At 36.0% G+C, this 21,504-nt stretch overlaps 1 protein-coding gene across 3 annotated transcripts in view; it reads right to left on the bottom strand.

Annotated features, from left to right (window-relative positions):
* LOC126819645 (poly(A) RNA polymerase GLD2) overlaps window positions 1-21,504 on the bottom strand; it is a 101,730-nt gene that overhangs the window by 62,924 nt on the left and 17,302 nt on the right. The window lies entirely within an intron of this gene.

The raw sequence follows: 21,504 nt of genomic DNA on the forward strand, positions 1-21,504 counted from the left end.
AGGGGCCATAATTCAGGAAGTTACGTTCCGATATGCATGAATATCGAAAGGAACCGAGATCTTTGGGTTATAAGCAAACATTTCAAGTTTAAACCAAATCGGATAAAAATTGTGACCTCTACAGTGTTCACAAGCTGAACACTTGATTTTTCAGACAATCAGGGGCCATAATCCATGAAGTTACGGTCCGATACATGCCAATATCGAAATGAACCGAGATCTTAGGGTGATAAACCTATATTTCAAGTTTCATTGAAATCGGATAAAAATTGTGACCTGTAGACTGTTCACAAACAATTGTGGACGGACGGACGGACGGACAGGGGCCTATAAAAATACCTCCCTGTCAGCATGTGTATAAAATAAAAATAAGTAAAACTAAAACGCTATTTAAAATTAAATCTAGCAATGTTGGTTTATTGACCCAATTCTAACTGATGCATGTCACATGTTATCGGGAATAGGAAAGCATTGGAGATCCTGACGAAAAAATATATTATTGTCTGTTTCTCGGGATATCCAGTGTTCTGTCAGGGATTATTCAATCACTATTTAAATATAACTAACATAAAATGTATTATCCAATTATTATTTTAATATCTACCGAGTGAGATATCTTCTTTTGCCACGTGGCTTATTATTACAAAGGAAACTTACTGGACCTGTTATGAATAACCAGTAAGCTTGTTTTGGGTTTTTTTTACCGAATTATCAAAATTACTGTTAAATGTGCTAAGGTAGGTGACTATAATGTTGATGTGAGCAATAATTATTCACTTTAAAGTATGGCAAATTTATCAGTACAACAACGAATTTTAAAATTGAAGGAGAATAAACTTCCTTTTAGGCATTATTTGATTTAAAGGGTGATTAGCTCTATTCTTTTGAATACCGGTAGACGAAATTGGGTAATGAGTATGTAATGAGTATAAAGTAATATGCCCTATTTTGAATTTGTTTTATTGTATATTCTAATCAATTATCAAGCGTCATTGTGAAAGATTTGATAAAGAGCTGACACTTCTCCCTATAATAGTTATAAATAGATAATGTAAAGGGAATATGCTGAAAATTTCAGTAAAGTTTCTTAACTCTGAGCAGAGAAACAAAAACCTCATTTCAATAACATTTCAATAACCTCATTGAGAACTGATTATGGTCTTGTCATGTTAATAAATGTCTGATTAATAGATTATATATATAACATATAACTAATGAAATATCAGGCCTTGAGATTTGAAGGGCGCGATTGCGCTGTGCTCGCAATTTTATACTGGCGAACACAAATTACCGCGAAAGCAAATTACAAGTTTCAATTTTATTAAAATCGGCCTGAGGCTGAATAATCCAGCCTCTAATAGCTCCCGTTCACTGACATGTCGCGTGTCCGTGAACGGGAGTTATCAGAGGCCTTTATTCTTGGTGTTTCGTATCCACAAAACACTTCGGTGACCCTCTCAATGTTGGTAGTATTGATTATCAAGACTGCCATTTAACACGTTTTACAATACATTGAGTTGTTCATATTTTTAAATTGCTTTTATGTGTAAATATTCATAGAATAAAAAAGATATTTTGTTGTCCTTAGTTTTGGTTTTATGTTTTACTTTATTTTTCTGTTGACGTTGTCGCTATGAAATATAAAAATTAAATAAAAATTCCCGGTGGCGTGCCTGTTCGTCTCGTATTTCCTCGGACTTCTGAACTGGAAAACAAGGTCTATGTATCTGTCAACAGTCTTGTGTGAAATATCGAGATGTTTCGAACAATGAGACTCCTCGTATGAAGTTTTCAATCTTTTCGCTGGGCTGGATATTCGCGATTCTCGTTGTTTACATTCGTAACCAAATATACATCCACTTCTGCAAGAAACTTCGCGCGATGAGAATGTTCAATACCCGAATCATATCGAAAAATTAATCATATTATATAATAATGCTGAAAGAAAAGCCAAAAGTTCAATTACACACATTTAAAAACTGGGGAGTTGAGTCGGAAGTTTTGATAAAGTAAAAAGTCAGAAATTGAGAGGAAGGGGCCTCAAAGAATATGAAAAGTATGTAGTTGGAACAGAATTCATCACCAAGCATACTGTGAATCGACATTTAAATTGTCAGGTTTGTGATATTTTTGGTGTTTCTTGTGAGTGAGTGATAATGATAGGCTCTGTACTACTAGGCCCAAATTTCAAGGTCAAAAGGTTAAATCGATTAGGCCTAGTCCATATTCCAGCCATATTGATCTGGGAGCCGGTTGTTTCATCCTGGGCTGGTTTATCTCCCCCCCTCCACCCTCAAAAAAGCATATTAATATTGTACAATATTAAAATATTTTATTAACAAAACAATAGGCCCACAATATAGGCTATGATCTATAGGCTAAAAAACATTTATTTGTGTAGCTACAAACTGCCAGTCAATTTTAAGAGTCCAATTGTTGTTATTGGCTTGTTATATTGTTCCCAAGCACTGAAAAGTTTGTCATTGTTTCTGTTATCGCAAACAAAATGAATGATGATCATATAGGTAGATAGTGCTTAAGATCAAAGTAACTTATTCATTTGTTACTTTACTGGCTTGATATTTATATGTAAATACAACTCAACTCTCACTCAGTTAATTAAAATGTTTTTATTAATCCAGCTTCTTTTTACGATGACAATTAATTAAGGGGATTAAGACATAAGCTTATTTCTTTTCTTGTTATTTCAGGAACACGCAGCAGGTAGAGAATCTGAAAGAATTTGCAGAGAAGTATGCAAAAGTTTAAACTCTAATACAGATGATGGCAACACAGCTACTAGTTCTACAGAAGTGTCTACATCTGCTTCAGCCTCATACAGTCAACCCAAGATAAATACATCTTTTAACTCCTTTACATTTACATTCCTTATATTTAAAAGATAAGGAAAATTTAAAAGACATTTCGAAAAAACTGCCAAGGCTTTAGAAGCTCAAGTGTACAAATTTTCGAAAACCAGTCAATCCGGTTAAAACACAGATCCTATTTCGTTTCGTTTTTATACTTCAAAATTTCGTTTTACTTGTCTTTACTACACTAGGATCTGGAAGAGTTGTTATTTAACTCTTGTTCTGAATGGTGTCAGGGATAAGCCAATGAATCGGTCTGTTACGGCGAGCTTTGGGCATGTAATCCACTAGTAACATCAATGCTGATTGGTTAATCAAATGTCTCGACGTCATAGGGTCAAAAGTCGGTCTTTTGACCCCTGACGTGACCTATCGCTATAACTTGTCAGATCTTCATGTAGTGTAGGCCATTGAAAGTATAAAAAAACGAAACGAAATATAAATCTATATTTTAATCAGATTGAAAACCAGTGGAACACGTTTTATTGATCACCACAAGAGGGGATTAAATGTGCTATTAAACAATTGGGTTACTTTGCTTGTTGCCATTGAAAATTCTGTGGCCAATAAGAAATATTCCAATATTAATTCTAAATTATTAGGTGTCCAGAAGAAACTCACCGATTTTACCTTTATCACAATTTGCTGTCTGTATTCCATAGTTTTGGAGAGTGAAGAGAATATCAAAATTGTCTCTCTTTCTACAGTCATCAAAACTGAACATTTTTGAAGCGAGTGATCAAATTGAAAACCTGATCTCTGACCTAAAGGATTTATCTCAGGCCATACCTGAAGACATTGCTAGATCTCACAAATTTACAGTAAAAAGAAACAGTGACAGTGAACCATTTGAACTAACTCAAGAGATTATGAGAGATCGCTGTAATAAATTTGCCGAAAAACAATATGTTACAGTATCTCATGTTGGCGTATCTAATGTCGATCATGCTAGTGAAGCCACAAAGAAATTATCTGGAACAATATCTAATCTGTCAGAGTGTTTTTCCATTAGATTTGATTCATTCCAAGAGGGTATATTTTAAAGAGAGAGTGGAAAGACATAAAGTGGACTGTTAAAAAATATTTTTCAGGCAGTGGTTTCCAAAAGCCTGAATCTGTATGGAAAAATTTAATCTTGTACAAGTCTCAACAATTTCCAAATGTAAGCTTATGTCTTCTGGCTGAGCTCATAATGTCAATTGGTGTTACCAATAGTATAGTAGAAAGTGGTTTCAGCTTTTTGACTGCCATGTTGACTGATTCCAGGCTGTCTACGAAACACAGTACAATGGCAGACCTATTACTGCTAGTGCTAAAGGTTAACCATCTGGCATGGAACTCTGAGGACATAAAAGACATTAAATCCTGTGCTTTGGACTCGTACCTCTCTACTAAAAGAAAAGTTAAGCTACATAAGCCCCAACAAACTCACAAGTCCATATTAGGAAAAAGACCTCATACTGACAACCAGTTAATGGCACCTCCAGTTATTTTATTATCTGAGGATTCTAAAACCTCAGAGGAATCAGACAATTCTTCACAATCTGATGATTACATGAATGACTTTGAAATTAATTCAAGCTGTATAGACTTGGAGCCTAGATCAAAGGATGTTCAATATTCCACTGACTCAGAAATGGAATGTATCTGAATACTATGGGAATTGTGACAATCAGTCGACCACTCAACTGATACATAATTATACCTTGCTGTTTGACTATTGGATAAGAGGCCCCATGAGATGCGCGCGCCAGCTAGAAGTCATTAGCATGCTAGCTTCAGCCGTGCAACCATGTGCTGAAGTTTTCGTTGTGATTTATAAATTTGCTTATCATACCTACAATTAGGTCTGGCTCCCAATACTCAAAATTGAGTTGTTTTTTGTGTCTCTCCGCAACACCCTTTTCTAGTTTGGGTGTTTTTTAAAAAATCCATTTCGCTGTCCAAGTTGAATTGTTTATTTATTTAGCCTACATGTCAACCCAGGGGACAAAAATGGCGGCGGCAGAGATAGTATCTGTTGATACGGGAGAAGGCTCAAAGAACACGGACGGTGTTGTTGATAATGTTCAGACTGATTTCAATTTGGCTAAGAAGACCATTTTTACTCCCAAACCTGTGCCAGAAAAACCCAAGCGTAGACGGGGGAAAAGTTTAGACCTCAAAGAGCAATTACTCGCTCGGTCTTCTAGTTCTACGTCTGGCTCTAGTTCGAGTACGCAAACAGGCATATCGGCACAAAAAACTTGCGGTGATACAAATATTACACGCTCGTCTACAAACTGTCCTTCGGTTAAATCGCCGAATAATAAGGGGGAAATGGACAAACAATTTCAAAATTTGAAAACGCAACTGATAGAATTGTAAAATCGGTCTTTAAATGAATTGAAAGAACTCATAGCAGTCAGTACCAGACAGCCCCAGGTTGAACTTACACACGATAGAGGTCACGGTCAAAGAAAACAAACACATGTGATGTCGGACGATAATGCCGATTCAGAGTCAGACAGTGATGCCTCGATTCCTTGTACTCAGAGGAACTATAAGATTCCTAAAATACAAACGTCCGAAGTTGACGTAGATCAACAGATTGATGACTTGTTGAGACTGGAGTCGGAGGGAAATCACGGCAACGACGAAAGTAATAAGCGACATGATTATAATGAAGATAGGGATTTTGAAGAATCCCTTGAACTAGAATATCTTATCAAAGATACTGTCGGAGAAGAAATGAATATTAAAGTGGCTGGCATCATAGATAATTTGTTTACTCCTACCACCTCTAGTTCTGTGGCCCCAGAAGAAAAAATTAAGGAATTGATGAATAAATTCCCTAGACCTTCGAACTTGAATGTTAATCTAACTTCTGTAAATAAAGAAGTTTGGTCAGCTTTAAAACCGGGTACACGTTCAAACGATATCAAAATGCAAAAAATTCAAGAAAAGGTAGTCAGCGCCACTTATGCTTTGGCTAGACTTGTAGATCGACTGATGGATATGAAAAAATCTGGTCCCAGTTCAGACTTAAATCTTGCTATCAGATTGGTGTTGGACTGTCTAACGTTAATGGGATCTGCAAACCAGGAGTTCAATCAGAGGAGGAGAGATCATATGCGTATAGACTTACCTATGCCATATAAACTTTTGTGTAACCCCTCCAATGCTGCAGAATTTGGTTTAACCAATCAGTTATTTGGTAGTGATTTGGCCAAAAGGGTTAAAGAACTGAAAGACAGCGGTCCTGTCAATGCCAGTTATGGTTACAATAGAATTAAAGGAGCTTCTCGTTATAACCAAAAGGGGAAATCTTTTTTATACCAAAAGAGATACAATCAGCAACCCCCTTATCGGAAGTCATGATAGTCGCAGAAACCCCAGAACTCAACCAAGAAATAATTAAGGATGATGTGAGTGATCTTTGTTTACAATTACCGGTACCTTGGTATGCTTTCTTGCCTTTTTTGGAATCTTACTTACCTAAAATTATTCGAAATTTCAAAGCAGGTCAGCTTAAAAACAAGTTCACTTTTTGGAAAACTTTAACCTCCGATAAACAAATACTAGATATGATATTGGGTGTTAAAATCAAATTTTCTGATATTCCTATTCAAAATGAAATTGTCACACCTTACCACTTTTCCGCTGAAAAAGCTTTAGCTGTCTCTGAACAGATTGATTTGTTTGTATCTAAAGGTATAATTGAGGAATGCAGACATGAGTATGGCGGATTCTTGTCAAATATATTTACTCGCAATAAAAAAGATGGATCAGTAAGAATTATTTTAGATTTGAAATCTCTGAACGATGATGTAAAATATCGTCATTTCAAAATGGAAACTTTTAAACATGCCTTGAATTTAATTACTCCGAATTGTTTTATGGCTTCCATTGATTGGAAAGATGCATACTTCACTATACCTTTACATCACTCTTATAGAAAGTTCTTAAGGTTTACTTGGAACAATAAATTATATCAATTGAATTGCATTGCATTGCAATGGGGTTGTCATCAGCTCCAAGACTTTTTACTAGGATTACCAAAGTACTGTTTTCTACTCTTAGAAAGAATGGGTTTATTAATTCCTCTTTTATAGATGACAGTCTACTAGTTGGTGACACTTTACTTAACTGCCAGATTAATGTCAGACATACAGTTGCTTTATCCTTACAAGCTGGTTTTGCAGTTCATCCTGAAAAGTCTGTTTTTGAACCAAGTCAGAATGTACAATTTTTGGGCTTTATTATTAATTCTGTCAGTATGAAAGTCAAGTTAACAAGGGAAAAAGCATTAAAAATTAAGAACTTATGCATTGAGATTTTAAGTAAGACTCATATTTCTATACGCGAGTTTGCTAAACTAATCGGATTATTTGTCTCTTCCTTTCCAGGAATTTATCATGCTAAGTTATTTTATAGAAAGTGTGACAATTTCAAATTGTTTAAGCTAAAATTAAAATTCCAAATGAATGTAAAGAAGACATTCAGTGGTGGATTGATCATGTCGAATTGGTAAATATGCCCTTAAGATTTGATAATCCCTCCATGTCTATTCAGTCCGATGCCAGCCTTAAAGGTTGGGGTGGTGTTTTGGAAGGAAATAAGGTTAATGGGATTTGGTCAAATCAGGAATGTTGCAGACATATTAATGAGCTGGAATTGTTGGCTGCAAAATTTTCACTGTTAACTCTTTGTAAGGATCTTCGTGATATTCACATTTTATTACAAATTGACAACACCACTGCAGTGTCATACATTAATGCAGAAGGAGGCAAAATTCTGTCATTAAATAGCATTGTTCGGGATATCATGTTTTGGGCAATTGAGAGAAATATTCATATTTCTGCATCTTATTTACCTGGAGTTGAAAATATCGAAGCAGATTATTTATTTAGAATGGCACCTTGATCATAAAATTTTTAAGTAAATTTGCAATCTATGGGGTGTTCCTACTGTTGACTTGTTTGCATCTCGTCTGAATGCCCAGTTGCCAGTCTATTTTTCATATTATCCTGATCCTTATGCTAGAGTAGTTGATGCCTTTTCTGTTCAATGGGAAAACCTGGTCTATGCCTTCCCTCCTTTTTCCTTGATCGGCAAGGTTCTAAACAAGATTGAACAAGACGATTGCGAAGCTGTTATGATTGTTCCTTGGTGGACCACTCAATCATGGTTCCCTAGTTTAATTAGGATGTTAATTGATTTTCCTTTTATTTTACCCAGAGTAGAGGAAGTTTTGTCTCACCCATCCAGAAATGCTCAAATGTTGCCGAAAATGACCTTGCTCGCTGTCTGGATATCGGCCTGTCATACACATCACGGAATTTTTCTGAACAAGCTAAAGCCATACTCAGATCAGCCTGGAGACCCTCAACTCAGCGCCAATACCATTCTTACCTCAAGCAGTGGGTCGGTTCTGTGCTGAAAGGAATGTGGATTTCTTTTTTCCCAATATAGAGACAGTGATTGAGTTTCTCAGTGAGTTGTTTCAGTCAGGACTTGGTTATAGTGCACTGAATACTGCAAGGAGTGCTTTATCTACGATCGCCTTAATCAACAATAAACCTCTAGGCAGTTCACCAGTTGTTATTAAATTCATGAGAGGCATTTTCAATTTGAGACCAGCATTACCACGCAATACTTTCTCTTGGGATGTGAATGTTGTTTTAGCTTACCTACTAACTTTATCACCAGTAAAGAAGTTATGTCTTAAGTTGTTGACATATAAACTGGTCATGTTGTTTATTCTGTTGTCAGGTTCCAGAGTTCAAACTTTGTGTTTTTTAGATTTACGTAACATTGTGGTGAATAATGCGTATCTTCAGTTTAGTGTTGGTGACTTGTTAAAACACAGTCGCCCGGGTTTCCACCAGAAACCATTTAGAATCAAAGCTTATGCTCCAGATAGGAGACTGTGTATACTTAACTGTTTTTAAGGAATACTTAGCTAGAACAGAGAGTCTACGTTCAACTTCAACTAACAGTTTATTTATAAGTTATGTTAAGCCGCACAATCCAGTTTCTAAGGACACTTTATCTCGGTGGATAAAAGAGGTTCTTGTTCGATCGGGTATTGATCTTTCACTTTTTGTACCCCATAGTGTGCGTTCTTCATCAACCAGTGCCGCCGCTCGGGCTAAGGTACCTGTTTCTTCCATATTGGAATCTGCAGGTTGGGCTAAGGAATCAACATTTAGGAAATATTATAACAAACCTTTAACTTCAGAGGGTTTATTTAGTGAGACTCTGTTACATTCTTATCATTGATTTTGGAAGTTCAATGTTTAGAGCTCGAATTTGGAAGTTCAGTATTTAAAGATTGGTGTATGTTGTATTATTTACATGTTGTTTAAAATAAATCTTGTTTGGTTCATGATTACAATCTCTCATGGGGCCTCTTATCCAATAGTCAAATAGCAAGGTATAATTTGGAAGTTAAACGAGACTTACCTGTAAGGTGAAGTTTGACTGGAATTATACCTTGCTGTTGACGTGGATAAGAGGTCACATGCCCTCCCAATTTGGTTTGGGAATTGGTTTGAGAGCTAGTCCCTCCCTGAAATTAATTGTTTGATTTGTAATCATTCACATTGAATAATGACTTCTAGCTGGCGCACGCATCTCATGTGACCTCTTATCCACGTCAACAGCAAGGTAATATTCCAGTCAAACTTCACCTTACAGGTAAGTCTCGTTTAACTTCCAAATTAAATTAATAAATATTGAACAGTTATGTTTTGATTACTCAAATGTTTTTATAGTTTTCTGGTAATTTGACATACACACATGTATGATAACAGAAGAAATGGAATTCTTCCAAATGTTTTATTTATTTATTTATTTACACTCACAATAAAACAGTACATTGATTAATGATTATAATAGTGTTTATTTAATGATCGTTTGTAATTTAGACTTACTATTAATATGGGTCACTTTTCAGTATTGGGCACTTTTCGAATGTTTTAATATAAATTCGATTTATAATTAAAATTTTGATATTTCAAATATTTCATTATTTTCCATCCATGCACCAATACCTGCTGTAATATTGAAAATAAAACTGGTTCAGTAAATATTTTTTAAAATTTTTTATCTGTCAACAATTGTCAAAATTCGTTATTTTCAAGTTGCAAAATTGTGACATGGAAATCTGAATCTTTTCATTCCATGATTGCAAGTATTACAGGCAAAGAAATGACGCATGCTGACTTTTAATGAAATAAATAATAGTTCAAATCATCATTTAAAACCATATTTGACACTCCCCTGTGTGTTGATTTATTTTTATGTTCATCTGACTATGAGGTTGCGCACGTTACATTTCGTGTCCATCAAATATTAAAAAAATGTTTTTTGTGTTGGAAACCTCAATGGCCCGATAAACCTACGAATGTTATTTTAGAATGTTGAATTCGGTCGTTCTAAAGAATATACCTTTGCATGACAAGCCAAAATTATAATGTAATGAAAAAAAACAAAGGTCATTCATTGATACATTTATTCGTGTCCTATTTTCATTTGTAACGTCGGTAAAACATTTACTTCCTTCGATCACCCATCCATCGCACTATTGTATATACGCAAAGTCTCCGCTAGAAATTTTGCAGGTGTTGTTTTAAATAGCTCCAGCAAGATATATGGCAAGCACATTTTGACACTCCCGCATAATTTTCAGATATCAAAGCCTGAAATACCCGCAACTGACTGATTTAGCTCCTGTATAATGCATGTTTATTATGTTTGGTGAAATACGCGAACAATCCAAATTGAAAGGCAGTCATTTGCGCCTGCGATAGTATATTCTACACAGTTTGTTTTGTTCTGTTTTTGACTGTGGTGGGGTGTGTGAAACAGCCATTTTAAATTACATCCGCATTGTCGATAATGTCTCAGGGGTGTGCTTGTTAAAAATTAAAGTACTTATTTATGGTTTGCGAACAAGTTTTCTTATCAACACCTTTTTATTTAACAAAACCCAGTTTTATAGCCTGTAATAAGCTTGACAGTACCAGATCCATATTTACAATCGTTGACAATATAATATTGTTACGAACAGATAAATAGCATACAGTTATTGAGGAGACGGAAATGTATGGAACACAATGATGACAATACAAATATTATATCAAAAATAACGACTTCACATATATATAGATAGAAGTAGCATTGGTGGAATACATGGGCTTTTGTAATTAATCACATAGACAGCTCTAAACTAATTTTGATATCTAGAAATTGTCGTGGGGCGGCCGCAGGGATTGTATGCCTCCTTTAAGAAGCATCTCTGGTGTTGAAATTGTCCAAAACAGCATCACATTCCGAAATCCGAGCCTCATTCCACAGTAAATCTAACTTACAATAGGAAATATACTGAGCGCCATGGAAAACACATCACTTAGTTTTTCGTATAACAAAATGATCCTGTAAACATATCTTATTTATTTTGACTCTTATTGTGAACAATATTCATATGGGAACACATCAATAACAACACATTTGTACACTTATGGATGTTTAATCTGTAATCAATGGTACAAAGTCAGAGGGGTCAAAACCAAAAGTACGACACAGATGTCAGTAGCGCGTGTGTCCTCCACGGGCTCTTACACGCGCTGTGCAGCGACGTCGCATGGAATTTAGCAATGTTTGAAAGAAGGCCTGGGGCAAATTGTTCCATTCTTGGACAAGAGCAGCTTCTAAAGCAGCAATGGTGTGCATCTGTGGTCTCCGATACAGACGGCGTCCAATCTCATCCCAGACATGTTCTATCGGTGCCATGTCCGGAGACATGGCTGGCCAGTCCAAGACATTGATGTTGTTAGCAGCCAGGTAGTCCATACTAAAACGGGCGGTATGCGGACGTGCATTATCCTGTTGGAAGAGCTGAAGTTGTGAGTGAGCTCGAGCCAGTAACTCGAACACGTTCCACCAACCTTACAATAGTGGACTGATGACAATTGAAGTGTCTGGCAATAGCACGTGAAGTGATGCGTTTTCCATGGCGCTCAGTATATTTAGGAGCGATAATCCATAATAGAAGACGTTTTGATGAGATTAACATCTTATCTTATATAAATCGAACAATAATAATAATAATAATAATCTTATCTTGCACAAACATCTTGTAAGTATAATCCTGTCTTGATAGCATTATTATACTGAAAATAACATTCCGATTTCGACCCTTTTTTCACCAAGGTGTTATTAGTCTTAAAGATACATTATGTAAGATTTAGATAAAGAACTAGCTATTCTTGCTATAATAGTTCGAAAGTAGATGATGTAAAATGAATAATTTGAAAATTTCATTCAAATTACTCTATTGCAAGCGAAGATATTAGCCTTTAAAGGTTTGACAGACGTGTGCAATAATTTCAACCACCGTACTGGTTGATCGAAGCTAAGTCCCGGTCCTCCATATTTGATTAAATTAAATCAAAGTATCGCTGAACCATTCTAATCTATTTAATATCGGAAAAATCTGACGCCATCGAGAGTTGATTAAGGCCTGGATCAGTTAATTAATGTCTAATTAATACTTTAGAAAACATTTCAGGCCTAAAGAAAGACCTGCAATAGGCAGATTTAGCTCTTGCATAATGCATGTTTAACTCAGAATAATTTTCGACCAATTTTTAAAGACTGCCCGTAAATATCCATGTTAAGGAGAACACATAAATGTTTCGAATCATATATGGACAAATTGTCTGCGTTTTTTAAAACCAAAGAGTCATCCAGTTCTATACTTCCATTCTCACTATTTAGAATAATTGGAAAAACTTAACAGTTTTTGCTTTTCATTTCCTATAAGGAATGCATGATTTGTCGCATATTTTTTCCACGTCTCTTTAGGGCAAGCAGAGATAAGCAATTTGATTGGTTGATTGGTCATAATGTGGCCCACAATATGACCTTTGTCATCAGTCTTAAGCCAAGTTTGTTCAACTTTTGTCGCTCTAAAGTGATATGTTTCACTTCCTGACTTGGTTAGCTAGCTTTTAGGCTTTGTTTCAGCTATGGACTCTAAATTTTCAATATGATCACAAATTAGTGCTAATTAATAAGCTCTTAATTAGCATCAGTACAACATTTTATGCCCTTAAGCAGTCATTTTGTGCAGTGAAAGTCGTAAAAATGGTGTTAGAAAGAAAAATAATCCTGGACAGGACAATTGAATCAAATCCACTCAAACATCATTATGTTACCCAAAATTTGACCTTTAACCCCCTTTCACCTTTGAAGCACTCTTAACCCTTAACCGGTCATTGTCAACTATAGTCACCACAACGTTATGTATACAGCTAAGCATAGGCGTACGAGCTGGGGGGGCTGGCACCAAATGCTGGGAAAATTTGGGCATACAATTGTACTTTGTAAAAGTTGTATAAAAAAAAGATATTGTGTTCTTGAATGTGTCCAATTTAACACCGAATTTTATTATTATTATGTAACATACTAAGAACCTAACTACATTTTTTGGGCACCAACCAATTTCCCCGTACGCCTATGCAGCTAAGTGGTCACGGTCGACTAAAGTCGACCACAGCAAGAACCTTTTTTATAAGCCACATATGAGTATTTAGTTTCGTATTTAATTGACAGGAACTTGTCTTGTCAAGGGCATTGAGAAAACCATGTCTTTGTTCAACATTTTTTGACGAAAAACGTAATTTAACAGTGTCAGGAACGTTAAAAGACGCTCGAAGTGGTTGAAATACTTATGAATTATTCCGAATCGGATTATATCGATGACACCAATTCTGAAGACGGTATTTCTGATGAAAAGGATTTAGAATGATTTGCAAATTATAGATCAACTTATCCCCAGCAACTTTTTTATTGGTGTCAATGGTCTATCACTTATAAATATTCGGCAGTAGTCATTTGAAATAGGCATACAAAATATTTCACGTCAGCCTTTATTTAGGCTGACCACTTGACGTCATAACATCCAAATGCCGTCGACATGTTAAGGGTTAAGGAAGATTTGTTCAATTTTTGTCGCTCTTAAGTGATATTTTTGGTTTCATGACTTTTAGGTTTTGTTTCAGTTATGGACTGAATTACGGTCATTAATTAGTGACCTATGAACAAGTCTTAGCAAGGCTTGTCAACTTTTGTCACTATTAAGTCAAAGTGATATTTTTGGTTTCATGATTTGGTTAGCTAGCTTTTAGGCTTTGTTTCAGTTATGGGCACTTTATTTTAATTACGGTCACTAATTAGAGCTAATTAATTAAGCTCTTAAGTAGCATTAGCACAACATTGTATGCTCTTAAAGGGAGATTCCCGAATTTCATAGAGCCTAAGATATGACTACTTATTTGCTAAGGTGCCATAATTAAGTCCGCATTTTGTTTTTGCGTATAGAATTTTCGCTATTTATTTTTTTTTTTTACAAACGACATTCCACTGTATAGGGGGGTTGTTTGAGGGATAAGAGATAATATCATGACCATATATAAAATATTTTAGACAAAATAAAAAATTGAAGTGTATATGTATGCCTGTTTTTAAGATTCAAAATAGGACATTTGAATGGCTGCCTCAGAAGATTGTTGTTAGTGCAAATAAAAGTATGGCAGCAATTTTTTTTTTTTTTTTTTGAAAATCAATTGACATGCATATCTTATAACACAATGGAAATTTTCAAAATACTGCAATTGTCATTGCTAATTTGGAGTTCAAAGTCGACAGTGTCAGTTGTAACATTTCGGTCTTTTGTTAACATCATTTTCAGAAGTCTACCAAATTTCTTATCTAACATATTTGTAATTTGTTTTGTTATATTCATAGTGGGTCGTGAGCAGATTATGTTAAATTGATTATTGTTCATAAAATATATGCTAGCTGTATAAAAACTTGAAAATAAATATCAAGAGTAAAATTTGGTTCAGTGGTTACGACCGACACTTGTCATTTTAAATCCGCCTAGACTTCAATAAATAGCACGAAGACCTGTCCGTAGTGCCACTTATCATCGCTCTTCACCGATTGGTTTGAAAATAAAAGTAGAGTAGGATTGCAACCAGCAATGGCGACGTAAACAGTGAACAATATTGAAAAGAAATCGGTCCAAAACAAGCTGGTAAGTAACGAGCGACACCTTCTGGGTATATTTCGTTGTACAATTCTGTATCGACATTATTTTGACATAAGGGAAATGCCCATGAAGCTGCATTGAATTCTTAGAAATGCAACGCAACTTACGCACTGTTGTCACCCTTCGATAATTCAACTAAATAAAGTTGAAACGGTCGATTGCATAGTGTCGGTCATCATTCTGGACAGGTGTCGGCCAAACATTGGACATGTGTTGGTCAAACGCTGGACATGAGTGGGGCAAACAGTGACGGCCCTAGACATTCGCCAATTAAATAGCTCTGTCAGGGGTACCCCACCACTAGAAATGTCTGTCAGAGTGTTTTTGTAATACCTGAAGATGTACGGTACACTGCAGTAAGATTTTCGTGTGGTACACTTTTGAGCTAATCTAGCCTAGTTGGGGATCATGGCATTTAGGGCGTGGAATACCACACCCACCACCAGAAACCCAGCATACTTACATTCTGATGATACCAGATATACATACATTGATACTATATAGGAGAAAATTGGTACACTTTTCAGCTAGGTTGACCCCCTGGGCTCCCGGTCTACATATTTTTACGTTGAGAACGAATGGCAGCCATTTTGTCTGTCAATTTTGGGCCGATTTTCATGAAATTCGAACTCAGACGTCCTTAGGGTGTAACAGTGATATAATAATACGTTTTTTTAAATCGGATAAAAATTATGACCTCTAGAGCGACCCCAAGCTAAAAATGAAATGAAATGAAATGAAATGGGGTTTAACGTCCTACTGTTCTGCTCCTAACCTGGGCTAACAAGCCAACAGTGAGGCTGATGTCCCCCGCCGAAATAGGAAAATAATTAGAGGACACATATAAATTTATCACAAATTATCTTTTACAAAGTATTGAACAATCAAACAGTATATCTTTACTTATAGTCTAAGCATACAATGTTTTTGATGGAATAATTATAGCATATTAAGGGGAAAACATGCTCTATGCCTACAGATCTAGAGTTTGGTTGTATCAACGGGTCTATTTTCCATCTTGCTGCAAGTTGTGCAAAGTTCACTGTTTTCTTTCTGTCATTAAATGTCAATTCATTATTGCATACTACACATTTAATTAATTTATAATAGTTTCTTTTTCAATTTGTTTTTTCCATTTATTTGTTTATTTACCTTGCCTATATCCATTGTATTGGATTGTATTGGAATTGCTCAATTGATGCTTTTATCAATACCTGGTTATAATATTATGACATGTAATGTGGCAAGTTGAGTCGGGACATGTAGGCTATAATGTAACCTAAATGTATACATAAGTGGATTTCGTTTCATTTTTTTCGAAAATATTGTACAGATAAAAGAGGAGGAATTACAGGGGTAATACATTGGAAAGCTTCTTCAAGAACTAAAGCATAAACTATATAAACTCAATTCGAAGGAGAGTTATTGTGTTCCAAAGTCTCAGCAAATCAAATTGCTTATCGCTCTGCTTAATCTGAGCAGAAAATGCTCATTATCGATCTTAGTCAAGGTATTACTGTAATGAAACTATACACCAAGTTTCATCACTCTCACTTAATTAGAACTAAAGTTATAGTGTCCCAAAGCATCAACCAATCAAATTGTTTATCTACTTAATTAGAACTAAAGTTATAGTGTCCCAAAGCATCAACCAATCAAATTGTTTATCTCTGCTTACCCTAAGCGGAACGGACAGACAAACAGACAGACGGACGAACCCATTTTAATAGTTCCCTGCTTTCTTCGAAAGGCGGGGGACAATAAGCATGAACATTTACTCAATTCGAAGATCAACCAATCAAATTGTTTATCTCTGCTTACCATAAGCGGAACGGACAGACAGACAAACAGACAGACGGACGAACCCATTTTAATAGTTCCCTGCTTTCTTCGAAAGGCGGGGGACAATCAAAGTAGGAGAGTTATTGTTTTCCAAAGTCTAGACCAATCAAATTGCGTATCGCTCTGCTTACCCTGAGCAGAAAATGCTCATTATCAAACTTAGTCAAGGTATTACTGTAATGAAACTATACACCAAGTTTCATCAATCTCACTTAATTAGAACTAAAGTTATCGTGTCCCAAAGCATCAACCAATCAAATTGCTTATCTCTGCTTACCCTAAGCGGAAAATGCTCATCTTCGAACTCCATCAAGGCATTGACCTAATCAACACATACACCAAGTTTGAACATTCTAGCTCAATTAGGAAGAGAGTTATCGTGCCCCAAAGTATCAACCAATCAAATTGCTTATCTCTGCTTACCCTAAGCGGAAAATGCTCATCTTCGAACTCCATCAAGGCATTGACCTAATAAACACATACACCAAGTTTGAACATTCTAGCTCAATTAAAAGTTATCGTGTCCCAAAGCATCAACCAATCAAATTGCTTATCTCTGCTTACCCTAAGCGAAAAATGCTCATCTTCGAACTCCATCAAGGCATTGACCTAATCAACACATACACCAAGTTTGAACATTCTAGCCCAATTAGGAAGAGAGATATCGTGTCCCAAAGCATCAACCAATCAAATTGCTTATCTCTGCTTACCCTAAGCGGAAAATGCTCATCTTCGAACTCCATCAAGGCATTGACCTAATAAACACATACACCAAGTTTGAACATTCTAGCTCAATTAGGAAGAGAGTTATTGTGTCCCAAAAAGTGTGACGGACAGACAGACGGACAGACAGACAGACGGACGAACCCATTTTAATAGTCCCCTGCTTTCTTCGAAAGGCGGGGGACAATGAAGAACGGGCATACGCCATACAGTGTGCTATGAGGGAAATTTTGCCCGGACAGCGGCACTACGGCCTACTCTTATATCAAATTCCAACTGCCAAGGGATCTTTTACGTGCACGCCAATGTGTACACGGGACCTCAGTTTTTTGTCCCATCCGAACGACTAGACAGCTTTCCTTGTCAGCCCCTCCGCCCTGCATCACTGACAAGGGAGAACCACGCCGGAAAATCTGGATGAACTTTCTCGGCCAATGCAGGGATCGAACACCCGACCTCCAGGCTAGCGAGCTAGCGTCTTACCCCCCAAGCTAAAAACGCCATTTTTCGTACAATCAGGGGCCATAATTCAGGAAGTTACGATCCGATATGCGCGAATATCAAAAGCAACCAAGATCTTTGGGTTATAAACATGCATTTCAAGTTTCATCAAAATAGGATTAAAATTGTGACCTCTACAGGGTCCACAACATTGATATACCTTATTTTTACGCTATTTGACTACGAGCATAGCCATTTTGTCTGTCAGTTTTGGTTCGATTTTTATGAAATTCGAACCCAACCATCTTTAGGGTATAACGGTGATATATTCAAACGTTTTTTTTTAAAACGGATAAGACTTATGACCGCTAAAAACGCGATTTTTCGTACAATCAGGGGCCATAATTCAGGAAGTTACGATTCGATATGTACCAATATCAAAAAGAACCGAGATCTTTGGGTTATAAACTTACAATTCAAGTTCCATCAAAATCAGAAGAAAATTGTGACCTCTAGAGGGGCCACGACCTTGATATACCATATTTTTGCGCTATTTGAGAACGAGGGGCGGCCATTTTGTCTGTCAGTTTTGGGCTGATTTTCATAAAAATCGAACTCAGCCGTCCTTAGGGTATAACGGTGATATACTAAATGTTTTTTTTAAATCGGATAAAAATTTTGACCTCTTTAGGGTCCACAAGCAAAAAAATGCCATTTTTCGTACAATCAGGGGCCATAATTTAGGAAGTTACGGTCTGATATGTGCAAATATTGAAAGGAACTGAGATCTTTAGGTTATAATCTTACATTTCAAGATAAAAATTGTGACCTCTATAGGGTCCCACAACCTTGATATACCATATTTTTTACGCTATTTGAGAACGATGGGCGGCCATTTTGTCAGTCAGTTTTGGTCCGATTTTCACGAAATTTGAACTCAACCATCCTTAGGGTGTAGCGGTGATATACTAAAACGTATTTTTAAATCGGATAAAAACTATGACCTCTATAGGCAACCACAAGCTAAAAACGTGCTTTTTCGTACAATCACGGGCCATAATTCAGGAAGTTATGGTCCAATATGCGTGAATATCGAAAGGAACCAAGATCTTTGTGTTATAAACTTATATTTCCAGTTTCAACAAAATCGGGTAAAAATTGTGACCTCTATTGGGTCCACAACCTTGATATACCATATTTTTACGCTATTTGAGAACGAACGGCGGCCATTTTGTCTGACAGTTTTGGTTTGATTTTCACAAATTCGAGCTCAGTCGTCCTTGGGGTGTAACGTTAATATAATAATACGGTTTTTTAAATCGGATAAAAATTATGACCTCTATAGGGTCCACAAGCTAAAAACGTGATTTTTCGTACAATCAGGGGCCATAATTCAGGAAGTTACGTTCCGATATCTTTGGGTTATAAGCATACATACAGGGCTGTCGGTAATTTTTCACAGTTGATTAGCAGCACTGCTAATCAAAAAGTCCAATTTTGCCAAATTTGATTAGCAAATTTAAAAATTGATTAGCAGTTTTTCAGTTTCAATGTTAATACCTAGATATTACTTTCATTCATAACAAATATGATTAGATTCCATTCTGACTATTCTTAGATTTTTTTAGCACTGCCACAAGTACTTGTGACAGTTTATAAATGTGATGTAGACATTTAGTTAGGTCTTATGTCTGAAGCCAATTCTTGACAGTGACTTCCGAAGCCCCACTCATTTTAATTGTTATTTTTTTGTTACGTTAGAAATCTTCGTTAGAAAACGATCTCGTCTGCTTTTTATCGTGTATTACTATTTTTGTTCAATCGGGCGCACCTCGATTAACTAGACACACGCGATATAAACAATAATATTTTACGGGAATTTTTACTTTGATTTATCATTTTACAATACGTTAACATGTATTTATTTTTTTTATATTTTATTTACAATACGTGCGATACACTGGAGTTATTTATTTCAAAATGAATATGATATAATTACTTGATGTCTCGCAACGTGAGTGCGACTACTTGATTCCCTATTTCCGGTTTAATCGTCCCTATTCATAGAGTTATGTCCCTGTGTTATATAGTATTGTGTCTGGGTAGTTCGAGAAGAAAATGTCACACGGAGAATTCAGTTTTGTTTATAAAATTTTATTCAACATTTTATACACGTTGAAAGTGTTGAGTAAGCCTTCTAGTCTTCAAAATGTGGATTATTCTTGTGACAATATCCAAAATGACAGGCACAGATTTTAATTTTTGGTTAGCAACGGACGAAATATGTATCGCAAATTGCGCTGCGATACTGGTTGTCGGCAGCCCTGCATACATATCAAGTTTAAACCAAATCGGATAAAAATTGTGACCTCTACAGTGTTCACAAGCTAAAAACGTGATTTTTCGTACAAACAGGGGCCATAATCCATGAAGTTACAGTCCGATACATACCAATATCGAAAGGAACTGCGATCTTAGGGTGATAAACCTATATTTCAAGTTTCGTTGAAATCGAATAAAAATTGTGACCTGTAGACTGTTCACAAACAATTGTGGACGGACGGACGGACAGGGGCGACGACAATATACGTCTACATGAAAATGTGGGCGTATAAAAATTATCATCCATTTTGGCAGAAAAAAATTGAAAGCCAGTGTGAGCCCTGGACCCTGTTTCACGAAATTTTAACTAGAGATAAAATCCAAATTTTAGTAGATAGGCCTACTTCAATTTTGATTGGCTAAGCACTAAAATCAATCTAATATTATCCAATCAAATTACTAAAATTTGGATTTTATCTTAGTTAAAATTTCGTGAAACAGGCCCCAGGCGTATAAAAATCGGATAAAAATTGTGACCTATAGAGAGTCCACCAATAAATTTTGGACGGACAGACTGACGGACGGGGGTGACGACAATATACGTCCATATGAAAATGTGGTCGTATATAAGTGAAATGTGGAGTGTAGCATTGAATTTGAAAGTTTAGTCAAAGTCAACAGAAATAAGTTTTCACAATAATTCAAGGTACATGTATGACATATAGTAGGCCTATACAAGTACAAGTTTCTTTAAAGATGGGTTCCCGGGTACAAACTGGGTGATTTAATGGTATATATGGCCTAAAAACATATTCAAACTAATTAATTTGTCATAATTATGCTTCAAATCCTTCTCAAACATTGTATATGCGAAAGAATGCCCTGCTATTAAAATTCGATCAAACCAGGTCATGTTTACGTCACGTCTTGGAAGTCAGAGGAGAATTCATTGCATACATAAGACGATGTTGTCTTTAATCGCTTACTATTTATTACAAATATCGAATCCTAATTAAATTCTCGGATTATCCACTACCCGTGTCTTTTTTCGTCATTTTTATCTCAGAAAGTGTTGTACGTCTAACTCTTCATAGCGTTCATCAACTTGTACATCAAGCGCTCAATGTTCGCGTGTGACCTTTGACATCACATGTGCAGAAATTTTTAATCGTCGGGCTGTTGATTATGGGAACCCTTACATTT

The sequence above is a fragment of the Patella vulgata genome, chromosome 4, assembly GCF_932274485.2.
Source record: "Patella vulgata chromosome 4, xgPatVulg1.2, whole genome shotgun sequence".
NCBI lineage: Eukaryota > Metazoa > Mollusca > Gastropoda > Patellidae > Patella > Patella vulgata.